The 12,679-nt window shown below is 36.2% G+C and overlaps 1 protein-coding gene across 1 annotated transcript in view; it reads right to left on the bottom strand.

The window, feature by feature from the left end:
* The window catches only part of LOC115217974 (WD repeat domain phosphoinositide-interacting protein 3), a 78,545-nt gene that overhangs the window by 42,135 nt on the left and 23,731 nt on the right, over window positions 1-12,679 (bottom strand). The window lies entirely within an intron of this gene.

Here is a 12,679-nt window from a genome sequence, read left to right as displayed (position 1 = left end):
ATATATACATAATTACATTTTGATATAATTGATATATATAATATGTAATTTCATAGGAAGGAGTATTCCCCTCCATTTGAAATTGCTAACTTTGTGCCTAAGCTGGAAACAATAATATATAAAGTCTTAAGATTTTTATGGTTTCAAAACTTCATCATATATAGGATTTCTTTCTTAATATCATTTCCCAACAAACCATTACTAATAAATATTTGTTATAAATGACTCAAGTTTAACAGAAATAAAACAAAAAAAAAACCCAGTTCCTACATATTTAACGGACCAAATTTTGTTCTTTGCATACAGACATCAAACCATTCTTTCAATTTCCACCTTTTATCAAAACACCAAATGCTGAACAAAAAATTTTGTCTACCTAAGAGCTCATGCCATGCAAAATACTTTTCTGTTAAAATTGATTCTGTTTTATATGGTACTTAACAACTTTGAATTGCAACAAATTAAAAAAAAAAAAAGAGTGGGGAGAGTACTTTTATAAAGTCATGAAATTAAAATTAACAATAAACACAGTATTGAAAGATTTACACTACACAGAAGCTTGAAAAACATTCCACTTATCTACACAGAAGCTTGAAAAACATTCCACTTATCTACACACATGCAAAATCACAACATAACTTACTGTAACAAAATTTTTTTTTAAATGATGACTATATGGCGGTGCCCCAGCATGGCCACAGCTCATAAGCTGAAACTAGAATCAATCAAATCAATATATTTGGCAATGCAGAGTAACTCCATTTAAAACAGTAGGGAGTTTCTGAGAGAAAATGAGCAAGCAGGCGCAGGAGTGGCTGTGTGGTAAGTAGCTTGCTAACCAACCACATGGTTGCGGGTTCAGTCCCACTGCGTGGCATCTTGGGCAAGTGTCTTCTGCTATAGCCCCGGGCCGACCAATGCCTTGTGAGTGGATTTGGTAGACGGAAACTGAAAGAAGCCCGTCGTATATATATATATATATATATATATGCGTGTGTTTGTGTGTGTGTGTTTGTCCCCCTAGCATTGCTTGACAACCGATGCTGGTGTGTTTACGTCCCCGTCACTTAGCGGTTAGGCAAAAAGAGACCAATAGAATAAGTACTGGGCTTACAAAAGAATAAGTCCCAGGGTCGATTTGATCGAGTAAAGGCGGTGCTCCAGCATGGCCGCAGTCAAATGACTGAAACAAGTAAAAGAGTAAGAGTAACCAAAAGCAGGTTAATTGACTTCATACAAGCTTCTTTGTTAGCAAGTGCTTTGTTAAGATCACATTAAAAGGTTTGAAAGCTCTGTAAGCTAAAGCTATATTTTCCTAGAAAGTAGCAGTTAGAGAAGATATCCCTTGAACTTGAAATCTACAATGTGTCCACCTAGATTTTGCTATTAACAACTATATCTTGCTTACCAAAATGAATTTAGAGATCTGCTTAAAATGTCACTCGTATTGAATTGCAAATGTTAACTGAACAGTCAGACAAAGTTGGTTTCAAGTCTCAACTGCTAGACTGTGTTTCAAAACAATAACAAAGATTTTTTTTTTTATATAAGTACAAAGAATCTAAGTCACAAATTATCTGCATTTAAACATGAAATTTTGTCTTATGTGCATCCTCTTTGATCTGAGGAATTTGTAAAGCAGTCTATAATGTTCTGTGTATTTAAAGTACTATATTATGCAATAGAAGTGAGACATGAGGTAAAATGGCATTGAGATTTATATATACTTAACACTTGGGCCTAGATAAAATCATATTACAACTCTAGCATTCTTGTACAAGGAACACATTTTGGCTTGCACCAATTTGGCTAACTGGTAACAGAGTCCACTCCTACACCATAGTAGAATGGTTACTGGGTAACAAAGCGTATCCAGCAGGAAAATCATTTTTTCAACAAATATATATTTCTTTACTACCCACAAGGGGTTAAACACAGAGAGGACAAACAAGGACAGACAAACGGATTAAGTCTATTACATCGACCCCAGTATGTAACTGGTACTTATTTAATCGACCCCGAAAGGATGAAAGGCAAAGTTGACCTCGGCGGAATTCGAACTCAGAACGTAATGGCAGATGAAATACGGCTACGCATTTCGCCCGGAGTGATAACGTTTCTGCCAGCTCGCCGCCTATTTTTCAACAAATATCATCCCAGTCATGCAAGCATAGAAAATTGGATGGATGTAAGATGCTGTTTAAAGGAAGTGTAGCACATGTACAGGGTTGAGGGAAAGAACAAGAAATCCATTAATGAACAAATCAATAGAAAAGATCACCAGCATCAAAGCATCAACATGATAGAGAAGAGTATTTGGCCAGAGGTATTTCACACAGCTTCACGCAATTTCAATTTCATCTATTTATGTTCCAAGTACAAACCATTTCAAGATTGCCTTTCATCCCACCAAAGTTAATAAAAGCAAAGTATCGATAATACATTAGGGTCAATTCAATCAACCATATCTCTGCCCAATAAAATTTAGTCTTGTACTTAGTTGAAAAGAATCAATTAAATCAAACAAAAGTCTTATGGAACTTTCACCTTTCGTTAACAAATTAAATGCTAGAATCTGTTCATCTGAAATTAATTTTTTATTGCGAATCTAATGAAATCATTTCACCAGCAATCAGTGATTTTTTTAGTTTTGTGTCATTTAATGGCTAGCAAAGGTCTGAAGAGAGCATAGATTTAGAAAAATTTATTCTATTTTAATTGGATAAAAGGATTTTTTTCTTTGTTTTTGTGAAAATGTGAAATAATTGATTAGATCACTTCGAAGTTGCATCTTTTCTCTCTTTTACTGCTACTTGCAACAAACTAAGCCTCCTTGATGCATACTTTCCATCATTCACAGAATGTCTTTGTGACCAGTCACTATCTGATACACTTTTGGTCCAGCTGTTCTTTCGCAGAACTGCACTCTTCAAACTCACATCCTGTCAAAACTCTTTAAACTCTAAATCTCCAAGTCAAAACTCTACATAAATCATTCAAGCCTCTTCAAAATGTCATTCATTCCTATTTTCCAGTAAAAGAGAGCTTAAAGAAATAATGAGCACTTCTATTCTTGCTTCTCTTCTTCACTAACATTAGTAGAACTTATTTTATCATTTAAATCAGTGGGTCTGCAAAAGATTTTGTTATTAAAAATTGCATGCAATAAACGGGTTATCCTTTGACAATACACAACACCCTAACAATTTTTCTTATAGAATTCCTAATATTTAATCATAAAAATATAATGGGACTTTCTAAAACATTGAATGTTTATTAGGGTCCGCTAGAGTAAAATAGGAATCAAAGGTGGGGCAAAGGGAAAAAAAATGGTTGAGAAGCAGATTTAAATGAACACTATACTCACAACTACCAGGATGCAGAGGCCATGTACAATTTAATATCTAATTCATCTTTATACACTAGTGTTTATCAAAGCGGGCAATATCATTCAGAGGTGGGGGGCATCATGGATAATTTTATATGGGTACTGGGCAGAAAGGGAAGAGTATAGAGCAACACATGCATCGGTACAGCATTTTTGCTATTTGTTTGTTGACCTATTTAAATATTAACTTTTAAATGTAATATGATAAACAGCCAGTTTGTTAAAATTGCAACATTAATAAAAGAATTCAAAACTGAATAGATAAATAAACAAAAACCTATTCTATGCTTATAGTAGGATGGTGCTTTAGTAACTAGTTGTCTGGGTCAAACTTGTACATTAACATCATTTTAATTTTCACTTTTCTATGCTTGCATGGATTAGACAGAATTCTTTTAGATAGTCTTCTACAGCTGAATGCCCATCCTATTTATTACCAGAATTCACACATTTCCAAGCAAAACAATATTTCCCCCATATCCAAAAATATTTTTCATGAAAGATTGGAAATGCTCATTTACAACCATCACATGATATCAAGACAATAATACACTCCAACACCCCCTGCCACACACACACACAATGAGCTTCTTTCAGTATCAGCTTATTGAAATAACTCATGGCCCTTAGACACTTGTCCAAGTTGCCAGTCCATGGGACTGAACCCAAAACTAAATTTCTCAGGCCTAATAGTGTGGTTGTGATTGCGTGTGTGCATGCAAGCATTAAAAATGGTAAGGAAGGCACCAAATAACAGCAAGGGGGCATTGAATAAATACTAATTAAAAAGAGAAAGGAGTTAAAAACATTTGGGATGGAATGATTTGCACATTACATCAAATTCAATATCTTCAAATCAATATAGCAATACCCTAGCAGGAATTTAGATGATTTTCGTTTTGTTTCCACTGGTCTAAGGTCACAAGTTATTAATTTAAAATACAATTGATTGAATTAACCCCCAGAATATTAACTCCAGATACATGAAACAGAGTCAGTCCAAGATGGGTTTTCATTGAAATTGTGGATGAAGACAACTAAATGCTGTAAAGCATTAGTCCAAGCCTTGACCATTTTGCCAACATCATAAAACAGAATCTATTGAAATGTCTGGCTTTAAAATATACTTTATTGATTCGGATAGACATGATCTTGGTTGAAAACCAGACCTAAAACAACGATCAATGTGAATGTTGAGTATTATTTCATATCAGTTAGAATCCACACAGAAAATATTTAATTTATTTATCAATGTATTAGTATCATTTTAATGCAAGTTTTACACAAAGCACTCATACACTATCTCACCCATCCTTCAAATGTTCACAGGAGTGGCTGTGTGGTAAGTAGCTTGCTAACCAACCACATGGTTCTGGGTTTAGTCCCACTGCGTGGCATCTTGGGCAAGTGTCTTCTGCTATAGCCCCGGGCCGACCAATGCCTTGTGAGTGGATTTGGTAGACGGAAACTGAAAGAAGCCTGTCGTATATATGTGTATATATATATATATATATGTGTGTTTGTTTGTGTGTCTGTGTTTGTTCTCCTAGCATTGCTTGACAACCGATGCTGGTGTGTTTACGTCCCCGTTACTTAGCGGTTCGGCAAAAAGAGACCGATAGAATAAGTACTGGGCTTACAAAGAATAAGTCCCGGGGTCGAGTTGCTCGACTAAAGGCGGTGCTCCAGCATGGCCGCAGTCAAATGACTGAAACAAGTAAAAAAAATAAAAATATCGTGGTAGGGTTTGAAGTGGTTGAGAGAGTTATTGTTGGCAGCTAGGCCTAGGAGATTGTTACAGTAGTTTAATCATTCATTCATTTCGGGCAATGTCAACCAATAAGATGTGAGCTAATTCTTGATGTTAACCCACCACTGAGCTACTTCCATTTTTTCTTATTTCTGTCCAGCACAAGATTTGGCAAGATGTTGCCAATGATAGACATAAGAGTTAGCACGTCCAAAAGCCCTCAAGAGGACCCTAAGAGTCAGTGCCTGGTTCTGGTTTTACAGCACTTTGCAGATAAAATAACTTTCCCTTTGGCTAGTGTGGCAGTCGGTTGCAGTTGAGATTTCCAGATGATCTGGCATTTAATCATAATAGGTAAACTGAGGTATGTTGTTGTTTAGCCCATAGATCAATCCCAATCAAGCAGATCTATAATCAAAAACATTCAAACCATATCTTTTTTTTCTTTTTGTCAGTCAAACATTAATTAACCAATCATACCTTTGTTTTGTAAGACAGTACGGTGTGGTTTGAAAGAGATTCATCTGCTATTTCTAGCAAATTGAGCTATTGCAGAGACCTCAAAATACATAAAACACTTGAAATAATGGATTTGAGCTCAACACTTATAGAATGGAAGTCTGACGTCCTCTCTAACTATTTTTACATCGTGTTTTGCAAGTTAGCACGAATGAGTTTGTTTTACTTGCTGATGCCCTTTCTACTACAACCAAGATCATGTCTATCCGAATCAATAAGATATATTTTAAAGCCAGACATTTCAATAGATTCTGTTTTATGACGTTGGCATGTTGGCAAAATGGTCAAGGCTTGGACTAATGCTTTACAACATTTAGTTGTCTTCATCCACAATTTCAATGAAAACCCAAGTTAACCTCAAAGTTATTATGCTTCAATTAAGGAAACAGATTATATGAACTAAGTTTTAAAAAATATATATTTGTAGCTCCTCCTTAAGAATGAAGCCATCTTCAAACTGACCTGTCATATGACGTGTGTATTCTATCTTCTTTTGAGATGATGAAACATGAAGGCAACTTAAATCTGAATTGAATTAGAAGAAAACTAAACTACCCATGACTTGTTGGGTTACCTTGAAAATCTGAGTTTCCCAGCAACAGAGTTTTGTTTTATCGGTTTTGTTTTTTCTTTTCCAGGTTATTTTGCATGCTTTCAACTAATGTGACATTGAAATCATGTGTAAATGGCTCCTTTCCCTGGAAAAGTAAAGATTTGGCTGCTATTTCTTGCACGCCCTGCGACCATGTAACAGGTATTTCAGGTCCTTTATTGCAAATAGCTGTTACGTGGTAGGAGGGCATGCTAGAAATAGCAGCCAAATCTTTGGAGCTGAAATACATTGAATGCACTCAAAAAAACTTTTGTAATGGTATTCTCTTGGGGCAATCTTTCACTTTGACTCTCAGAACTGTCATCTGGATCAGCTGGGGTTTTTTTTGTTAATTTCCATAAAAAATTTTTCTTGATTTACTTTTGTTTTAAAGTGAAAGAGAGAAGAAAGTGAAAGATGTATGAACTTGTATATGAAATGGACATGTGTGTGTGTGTGTGTGTGTATGTGTGTGAGAGAGAGAGAGAGAGAGAGAAAGAGAGGGACTTACACATATATGAGAACACATGTTCACTCACTCTTTCACAAGCACACATACATACAAAAAAGATGTACGCATATGTATTAATGCATGTATATATACGACAACACACTCCTTCACTCTCTCTCTCTCACACACATCCATTTCATAAACACGTACATACATCTTTCACTTTCTCTTCTTTTTCATTTTAACACAAAAGTAAATAGATAAAAAATTTTTAAGGAAAATAACTTGAAAATAATTTTTAAAAAACATTAAAATAATGTCTGTTTAAAGAAAGCTAAAATATAAATACTTACTGCACAAACAACTTTCATTTTTGAAATCACATTCAGTTAAAGATATTTCTAAATGATTAAAATATTGTGTATGTCAAAAAGTCAAAGTTTTTCCCTTAAAGAGTGCGAAGACTATGTGTGTGCATGTCACAGATAGCAGACATGTGTTTGTGCTGATTGACATGCCATGACATTATATGTGTGTATTCTGTACATGTGCTTATGTCACAGAAGCTATGTTTTTTTTTTGTCAAGAAATAAACAAACAAAAATTGTGTTTACTCATTTTCATTAATAAATAGAGGTCCAAATGTCACAAAAATCTGTACTGCACTGCCGAAGGAAAGTATGAAAATAAATAAGCAAAAAAAAAATTAAGATAAAATATACTATTTCTGAGATATTTCAGGTACACAAACATCCCTAGAGTTTTAGTATTATTAAAATAGAGCAAAGCATTAAATACAATAATATACAACTACACAGACCAATGAAAAAGAGAGTTGTAGTGATGTGGATGAGAAAGGATGTATATTCTGAGATGATAACATTTTAAGGGGTTGATGAAATCATACAAAGGAATCAAAACAAAAGCATAAAATGCACAAAATATTTGCTGGCATTTTTCTAAGGAAAGTTTGGTTAGCATAGGCTGTTACGCTACTAATATGCAGGGCAATGTTTAGATTTTTGGCATTCAGATTTCTCTGTTAAAGGTAATGTTTCTTTATTCACATTGATTTGAATTAGTCTCTTTTACTCTTTTAGTTGTTTCAGTCATTTGACTGTGGCCATGCTGGAGCATCGCCTTTAGACGAGCAAATCGACCCCAGGACTTATTCTAACAGTCTCATTTGCTGAACTGCTAAGTTAAGGGAATGTAAACACACCAGCATCAGTTGTCAAGCAATGTTGGGGAAACAAACACAGACACACAAACATATACACACACACACACACACACACATATATATATACATATATACGACGAACTTCTTTCAGTTTCCATCTACCAAATCCACTCACAAGGCTTTGGTAGAAGACACTTGCCCAAGGTGCCACGCAGTGGGACTGAACCCGGAACCATGTGGTTGGTAAGCAAGCTACTTACCCCACAGCCATTCCTGTGTGTCGAGCATTATTTTGTGGCTTTGAAATTTCAATGACATGATTATTAATTTTTAGACTAAAATCATAAAGTAAGCCTGAGAGGCTGGATCTGAGAGACCAGTTTGGAAATAAAACTGGTTGTATATTTTGGCTGGATATGGCTGGTTTAAATGCTAAAAGGTTAAAAGTATTAGTCTTGGTGGAAGAGAATTTAGCAATAAGTATTTCAAAAGTAATATCATACAATTAAAGGAACAAATATAATAGATATACTCTGTATTACAGTGTTTAATTGTTGCCCAGACATGATCTTGAGTTTCAATTTTACTAGTGACTATGTTATGCCTGTAAGCAAGACAGGCTTATTGCAAAGGTTACCAACACATTTCACTATACATTACAGTGGTGTGCTTAGGACAACATCCAGTTATAAAAATAACTACTAAAAATATATACAAACGAGCAAAACGCCCCCACCTCTCCAATGGACAGTGCTGAATTGTCAAACATTTAAACCAAATTTTCTCAAAACAACTTGTCCGACCGTCCCATAGTACTCTCCTTTGAGAAACACTGATTTAACCTAAATTTGAGACACCAGCAAAAGAAGAAATAAAGATAAACGTTTTTTCTATTCCAAAGAAAAACGATTTTATTCACACAAATGTGCAATCGAAGAGTTTAAAGTACCAGTAATGATAAGGCTGTTGACTGGAAGAACACAAACATGGTTTAAACAGTAAGCTTGGCAGGAAAGAAGCGTGCCTTTGCATTTTTTTCACGTATGCGTAGTATCAATCGCAACAGCTAATGTACTTGTGCATACAAATGCACGTTCCCACGGCTTTATTGATCGCATTCTCATCTAGAATCGATTTTTGTAATTCTTTAAGACTTATACATGCCCTGACACCGTCAGTATCTACATATCAAATTTGAGAGCAATCAGATGGAGGATGCCCAAGATCCTAGAAAACACAGACAGACAGAATGGATTTTATATAATAGATATTCAAATTTGATTGAGTTGACACAAATAGCAGTTGCATCTCCTTCAAATCACACCCTATAGAGATATGGACATACTAGGAGGGAAAGGTTTGAAAATGTGGTCCTAGATATTCCTAAAAGAACATAGGATTGTCCCAGATGAGGCTCAACAACAGGATATTACAATTCAAAGCCTTTGCTTTTTTTCAGTGATTTAAGTTGAAATAACAAAGTAATATTATCACTAAGTCACATGGACTCCGACAAGAAATTCAGGCTTTTTCTATGATTGCAAAGAGCAAGCTGTGTCAAGTAATGAGGTTAAGAGTGTGATGCTGTGTAAAACATACATTAGGAGGTAATAATAGGGATGCTATGTGAAGCCTACATAGAAAGGTAAGAAATACAATACTGTAGAGAAGCCTTAAGCTGGATGTGCAAAATATCACAGCAGTAAGGTACAAGCTGATAATGATCCAATGGATGGACATTGGAAGCATGGTTGTGTTTTGTTTCACTTTCTTAATTATTTAATCAAAGGAAGACAGGCTGCACTCATGCCCCTTATCAGTTCCGAAACTAGTGGAACAAAGTTATTTTCAAACCAGAGACCTAGCCTGAATGTTTGCAATGATAGTGTGGATTCCATGAAAGATGTCTATGGACTATGAAGCAGTGTTAACAAAAGTGTATTTAACCTGAGAAAGTGCTTGGGCTTTGTAAGTATCAGTTCATGTGTGCAGGGAAGATGAATTAGCTGTTTGATAATGTGATGCAAACAGAGAATTGCAAGCTGGATGGAACAATGCCATAGGCTGACAATAAATGGTTTCCATAGTAGGTGCTACTATGAAGGAAGACAGGTTCACAGAAGTAGTGCTAACCTAAGAATATTAACCTAAAAAGAGATTAGGATAGTGCAGGATCAGGTAGATACAGATGGTTTGTTTTTTAAAGAAACATTAAATGGGCAGAAAATAAAGGACACCTTTTATATATATGCTTTTCAGGATTCCTGATGTGAAATCATGTATTGAAACAAATATTGCTACACTTGGGGAATGGCGATATTTTGCAAATTAAGCACAAGCACTTTATATTAAGTCTTCACTTCATTTTTTATTATCATTATTTTATTTTAAAGGTGGTGAGCTGGTAGAATCATTAGCACACCGAGCTAAATGCTTAGTGGTATTTCACTCGTCACTACATTCTGAGTTCAAATTCAGCTGGGGTTGACTTTGCCTTTCATCCTTTCGGGGCCAATAAATTAAGTACCAGATGAACACTGGGGTTGATGTAATCAACACATCCCCTCCCCCAAAATTTGAAACCATTATTATTATTTTAGCTTTTTCTCAAAGCCCTTTTGTCACACATCCTGTGCCCTCTTCAGCAACTCTGTATCACATGTGTCTTCTCTTGTTCCACTTATTCTACTTTTGGAATAAGCAGAACAAGAGGGAACATGTGGGATAAAGAGTGGCTGAAATCATGACCACATGTATATGGTGCATGTGTTTAATAGGCAAAATATGGCCATCCCCAAATATAACAATAATAAGGGACACTTTTCCAAGTCATCATCATCATCATCATCGTTTAACGTCCGTTTTCCACGCTAGCACGGGTTGGACGGTTCGACCGGGATTTGGGGAGCCAGGGGCTGCTCCAGGCTCCAGTCTGATCTGGCAGTGTTTCTACAGCTGGATGCCCTTCCTAACACCAACCACTCCGTGAGTGTAGTGGGTGCTTTTTACGTGCCACCTGCACAGGTGCCCGAGGGGTCTGGCATCGGCCACGATCTGTTGGTGCTTTTTATGTGCCACCGGCACAGAAGCCAGTCAAGTAAGAACTAAAAATATGAAAAGACTTTAGATGGAAAATGATTCTCATGAACACTTGAGAATCATTTTCCCTACTGGCATGAGCTACATAAATTTGCAAAACAGCACATATTGGATCCTTTGAATCTTCGCTCACTCAATTCTCTAGGGAAGCCCTACATTTTCAGATGCCTTTTACTAAGGCTGTCAACAACTCTATGCACTTGAATGTCCATTCTCTCCCAAGTCTCCAGAAATCCTAGAGCACATTTTTGTAAACACAAACTCTGCTGTATTCCTCCAATGAGGATTAAACTCCCAGAATAGGAAAACTTATAAAACAAAGTCAGAAACCCACGAAAATTTGCTCAGGGCCTTTGAAAAGAACAGAGAAATACACATTAACCCATTATATCCTCACCTATATATAAAGTGTCTCAATGAAATCACTGCTTGTTTACATCTTTATAAATAGCTTCAACATCTCTCACAAGGTATTCATCTGCGCTTTCAGTCACCAAACGACAAAAGATGGAACTTTGTCACCTTGCCAAATGCTTTCTATCCATCAATAACTGTAATTTAGAGCTCTTTTCTTTCAGGTTAAAAGCTTCTTTTGTAGAGATTTTACTAAAAATTTAACCTCTTTGGTTCCAAGTCGTAACACAAACTTATACTGTATTACTTTCAGCTCAAGTATGTTTGTATTAATTTCTTAGTGACTTTCCTAACTACATTCATAATCTGATCCATCAATTTAAAGCAGTTGCAATTCTCCTCTCCCCTTAACTTCTGTATTTATTATTGCTGATCCTGTCGTGCCAGTCACTATAGATAAGAGCTTCTTGAACTAACTCATTAATTATGAGCCAATATAAAAGACTATACAGTCACTCAACCTGCTAGAAATAGCAGCCTCAAACCACACCCTACTCTCTAAGGAAGGATATATTAGGTAATGTTGGCTAACTGGCGTTCGTGCTGGTGGCACATAAAAAGCACCAATCGAGCGTGATTGTCACCAGTGCCGCCTTACTGGCACTTGTGCCGGTGTGCAGGTGACACGTTAAAAAAAAAACGCGATTTTTCGTGGCCGTTGCCAGTACCACCTGACTGGCCCTCATGCCAGTGGCACGTAAAAGTACCCACTAAACTCTCGGAGTGGTTGGCGTTAGGAAGGGCATCCAGTGGTAGAAACTCTGCCAGATCAAGATTGGAGCATGGTGCAGCCATCTGGTTCGCCAGTCCTCAGTCAAACTGTCCAACCCATGCTAGCATGAAAAGTGGATCTTACACATATGATGATGATGATGATGTTGTTTTAGATTTATAAAGGAAGGATGGCCACAACTGAACCAAGACTGATCTAGGGCTAAATAATAATAACAACCTGATTAACTAACCAGGTCCAGCTGTGACTAGGCCTTCTTTTTTATATATCTAAAACCACATTGCCCAGTTGTCCTTCAAGTGATTAATATTGTAGTAATCCTAACTGACCCATTCGGCATCTGAGCAATGACCATTATGGACCTAAAGCAATAGCAACAATAATGATACTGCTGAGGTCGCTGCCTCTGCTGTTGATGGGGTTAGTGAGAACAAAGCAATTGATTATGATGATGATGATGATGATGGTGGTGGTGGTGGGTTATAAAAGGCCAAAACACACCTTTTTCTATGATGAAGCTGAATCCAAAATGATTTTTCTCTTTTATTCT

The sequence above is a fragment of the Octopus sinensis genome, linkage group LG1 (genome assembly GCF_006345805.1).
Source record: "Octopus sinensis linkage group LG1, ASM634580v1, whole genome shotgun sequence".
Taxonomy (NCBI): domain Eukaryota; kingdom Metazoa; phylum Mollusca; class Cephalopoda; order Octopoda; family Octopodidae; genus Octopus; species Octopus sinensis.
Note: the sequence above shows the minus strand (reverse complement) of the source record. Positions and strands in the feature narration are given on the sequence as shown.